General features: G+C 31.8%; 1 long non-coding RNA gene across 1 annotated transcript; it reads left to right on the top strand.

The window, feature by feature from the left end:
- Positions 1-937: 937 nt before the first annotated feature.
- Positions 938-4753, top strand: LOC110452262. Its single transcript, XR_002463167.1, has 2 exons — positions 938-1623; positions 4415-4753. It is a non-coding gene; the product is annotated as an uncharacterized LOC110452262 (long non-coding RNA).
- Positions 4754-5019: the final 266 nt, after the last annotated feature.

Here is a 5019-nt window from a genome sequence, read left to right as displayed (position 1 = left end):
TATGAAAGATCATTTGTCTTAAGCAAAAACAAATATGTATGTTTCATGTACCCAGACCTACTCTAGTTTTTAACACCGATCCTAACCATTTTATCTCATTCGAACGCACCCCACCCAGTGTTAGGATAACCTGTCGACCGGTTTTAAACAAATTTATTGACGAACAATATTTATACCCTGTCTACTTCATAGGCAGGTATGAACCACATTTAGATCCAAAGTTATTATTAAAAAGACTTGAAAATATGATTGGTAATTATTTTTTAATTTCTAAAATTAGAATTAGACTCCCTCAACATTTTTTAAAACAACATCCCCCGACCTACCCTATATTTTCAGTAATGTTATCCAAAACTTGGCCTAAACTTGGCAGATACTAGAGAAGGATAGAGCAGAATGATCGAATTCGACTAAAGAAGGCAAAGTATAGCAAAGTATAGTTAGACTTTGAGAGGATATTTTAGTATGGAAGAACCTTCGTCTTAAAATTGAACTTATATTGAAGTTAAACCTTTTCTTAAGTATGCAAAGTTGAAATTGTAAAACACATTTGTTCCAAAACACTTCTATGGTGCTTTTGTTTTACTGAAACTCACACCCTTTTCAAATACGGTACCAAAATAACATCAAGCTGTCTTACATTCACTTCGCATTTTAAATATACCGTAAACCGCATATTGACACTGAGAAATACATCAGATGATAACACACGACATTGGATCAATAAAAAAAGTAATTTTAACACAGAGTAGTTTATAACACATACTAAAAAATTCCCATATATTTACCGTTTTTAAACATGTTCACAGAGAGTAAACGAAACGTTGTCATTTAAATACATGTTTTACTTTCTGTCGAAATACTTAATCATGTCTATATTATGTCGATCTTTTGTGAGCCTATATTAATTGTTTCCCTCTGAGGTCTGTTCACCAAGTGATTGTTTTTATTTGTATTGTCATTCAACGTACATCATATAGCACGGACACATGCTATCTCTATTTGAGCTTACATATATTCATAGTTATCGCGGTGTTGGGGAATAACGGATTTATCTATCTTATAAAGCACGTGTTATAGCTCGACCAATGAGATTTCACTCGTATTATCATTATGGGAAGCAGCATCGTTCAGGGGTTTTCCAAAATTTCTTCTTAAATATCTGCAACAAAAGTCACAAATTTCATATTACATTGCCCTGACACCAGGTAACATTCGAAATATCACACTTATTACAGTAAAAGAGCCAATATAAAAGCGCAATGAGTAATCAAATCAACATTTATAATTTGAACGCTGCCAGTCACGACTTCGAGGGCGAAATTCATTTACATCACAAATGCGGTTCTGTACAGAAGAGATACACAGTCAAAGGACATATCGTTTATTTTCTTTTGCGGAAATGTTGCTGCACGGCATTCTACGAAGACGTGACTTATATGATTCCTGAACAAATTGGGCAATTTCCAAGCAATGGAGTGAAACTGACCACAGACCCAAACCTAAGAATTCAGGGCGAAGAATTTTGGAATGGACGTATGGGACAAAAACAATACAAACTAAAAGTGATTCATGGGTATACGCAAGCGAGTAGATCAGCAATGCCATCACATGCATACTGAGGTAATTTTTGAAATGGAGACAGTTTATTGATTTGTTGAAGGGTCTTAATGAGTGATTAATAAGTACCTATCATAATTCATAAATTATATATATTACTTAATTTGATAGGCGCATATATTGTAAAAGCGAGAAAAACTTCTTTTTTTTAAATATAAAAAAGAATTGCTTAAGTAAATACAGAATCTTTTTATGTAAATAGTTTAAATTGATATAAGGCAAATGTTATCCTCCATTAACACTTTCTGTTTTAAACGAAATTGTGTGTAATTCAATTCACAAACCTGATATTAACAAATCAGTCACTCATTCTGACATAAACTTAATCGGTTAATGTTTCATACTGATTTTTAAGCATTCCGAACATTTGAATTACAGTTCGGTATATAACACAGAGATAAGTAGATACGCTTTGTTGATGAAACATTATGAACATGTATTATGCAGCTTCTTTAATGTTTTTCATAAATGCTTCAAATATTTTTTAAACTACATGCTTTATACACATATCAAACCCTTAGAGATGGAGCTTACTTAAACATACAACCGATATCCTGCATAGTATTACAACAAGACATTGCGATAACCATTTAGAAATAGACTGTATCTACGAATGCCTTGATATAATTGTGATTCTCTTATGTGTTCCTCCCCAAGAATTGTAACACTATTGATTTTTTTCTATTTGTAGTAATATCCAACACAAATGTAAATAGCACTTATACATTATGTACTTAGAGATGTCAGGATATTTATAGGTGGTATGATTGGACCAATCAGATTTGCCGTTTATGATATTTTTTTCACGGAATGACACGTATGCTTCATCCTAAAACATTTTTATTTAAATACTTGCAACAAACATTTCATACCTGGGCATTCTATTCATATTGTCAACACCTTGTAATAGAGCAAATATCGGTTTATTATTTACCAAGGGATAAGACGTGATTTAAACAAAGATGAGTTCAGTAAAACTAGACAATTACTTAGAACGGAGAAGCGAAGACTTTCAGGGTGAAATACATCTTTCGCGGAAATGCGGTTCAGTTATTAAAATGCGAGAAACCATATTTGATGAGGAAGATTACAACATTTACTGTATACTACGAAAATGTGTATGTGGCGAGTATAACGATAACACTGACTTGAACGTTTATGTTCGCATGCGTACTATTCCAAAAGATGGAGTTATCTTAACAACCGATCCATATACAAGGATGGTAGGGATAAAACGATGGAATGAAAATGGGGAAAAAGTGTACATATTTGAATTGCAAGAATATTCTGGTTCAACTCAGACATACCAACGTTAAGTGCAGAGAACAAACATGAAAAGGTATTTAAATCAGATTGATACATTACGAAGACATAAAAAAAGCTATATGAAAGCAAATGTTCTTCTCTTTTCTGTTAATGCATCTTAAAAGTTTGGTTATCTAATTTATTACATTTTCACCAGTAAAATTTCAGGAATTATCCCTTTGTAAAAACAAAACTTCACTGCACAGAAGATAAACGTAATGTTATACATGTATATTCACATGTAAAGATATCATTTTTTGTATTGCCCAATAAAAAATACTTTCTATACACTGGATAGATTTTTCGATTTTTCATTCAGATGAAGCGACGCCAGAATACATATTTATTTCGGGACAACTTTGAAATATGCGTTATGGTATTTGCATGACTAAACAATTGATATAATTTTATTTGAAAATCTTATAAGATAATTGCAGCATACGAAAGAATATTGCGAAAAGTAACCAATTTAGAGCTCTGGCTTGTCCTGTCACGGCCTTAAAATTCGGGCGTCAAATATTATTCTACTGATACCTGTACTCTTCTGATGTAGTAATATTTGCGTCGTGCCATTTTTAAAAATGCTCTCGTTGAATACTTTTAACATTTCACTCGGTAGGTAGAATACATTTTTATTGATATTATATATCGATATTTTGTCAAACTCGTGAAATATATTGACATTCAACGGGAAAACGTTAATTATTCCCTTTTTAATTGATGAATATATCAGTATATAAAAATGCATGTTTAATGCATTTTAGAATGGGAAAGGGTTTTGCTGCCATCAAATGCTATTGAGTTTTTCGAAATGAAACTAAAAAGACGCCGGAAAGTTATAGTTTTATTGATAGCCGAGCTAGATTCTATATTGACATTAGGAAGACAAATGAAACCGACGGAATACTCTAACACTGCTGCATAAGCAAGGAAGAGTTATGTCCCCTTACATAAGTATATTTAAAGTAGAAGGGCATATTTTTTCTCTGAAGTTCTTCCCTCACACATCTTAAATGTTCGTGCGTTGCAATAGAAACCAGTTTATCAATGTTTCATGGAAGTATTTAAATCAATAACTTATTACTTTTTTATTCAATAATCCAGAAAAGAATGGTTCAATTTGGAATGATTTTAAGGGCAATATCAATTAATGTAAAGTTCAATCAGATGACGTGTTGACGTTTTCATTAGATAAAATAGTAGGTTTTAGGTTTTTAGTATTATGGTAATACTATGATTTGTGCTTAAATAAGATTTGTGTTTAAGTTAAATGTATCAATATGTAGTTGTGTGTGATAAGTTTAACGTCATGAGGTAGTATTTGGATTAGATGTTATACATATTTCGGCTTTGATTGTTTGAATTGCTATAGTGGTTGTTTCAATGTCAATGTAAAACTGGTATTAAAAACAGGTATGATGTAAAATTCTTTCTTCTGTGTATATGAATCAATGACTAAATGGGTTTCTCAATTTTTCATATTTTGCAGATTTCGTCGTTATTCAAAAAAAAGAACAAAATAAATCATCATCGATTTCCATCTTCATTGAACATTTATAAGAAAACGGCGATACCTTGGGAGTGGAAGCTTTCTCGGTATGACGACGGAAGCAACAAGACCTTTATCCTGACCAAAGAACAAATTTCATCCTAGTGTGTTATCATCAGAAGGACAAAACAGCCCAGAAAAATAAAAAAAAACTTTCTAACATACCGTACATGATATTTTATTTGTGTTCAACACATTTAAAGGTTACTGAGGGGAAGAAAATACAAGAATTTTAATATATATGATGTGACTTTATATAATAAAAGTTCAGATCGCTTATGAATGAGTTGTCTTTGATTTTCCTTCATCCATCAGTAGATGTTATTTCACAAATTATTGTACTTAATTCATGTTTAATAACCTGACTTTTTTGTGAAATGAATATATGAGTTATATAACGGTAAAATACAGGTGGTCCTTTAAGATTTGGTACCACATGTAGGATCCTTCAGTCTTTAAAATTGTTTCCCATGATATACAAAGTATTTTGGTCAATTTAATTGGCGTCTGCTAACTTTTGTTGATTCTAAGCCCAACACTACAAC

The sequence above is a fragment of the Mizuhopecten yessoensis genome, unplaced genomic scaffold, assembly GCF_002113885.1.
Source record: "Mizuhopecten yessoensis strain PY_sf001 unplaced genomic scaffold, ASM211388v2 scaffold6505, whole genome shotgun sequence".
In the NCBI taxonomy this organism is placed as follows: domain Eukaryota; kingdom Metazoa; phylum Mollusca; class Bivalvia; order Pectinida; family Pectinidae; genus Mizuhopecten; species Mizuhopecten yessoensis.
Note: the sequence above shows the minus strand (reverse complement) of the source record. Positions and strands in the feature narration are given on the sequence as shown.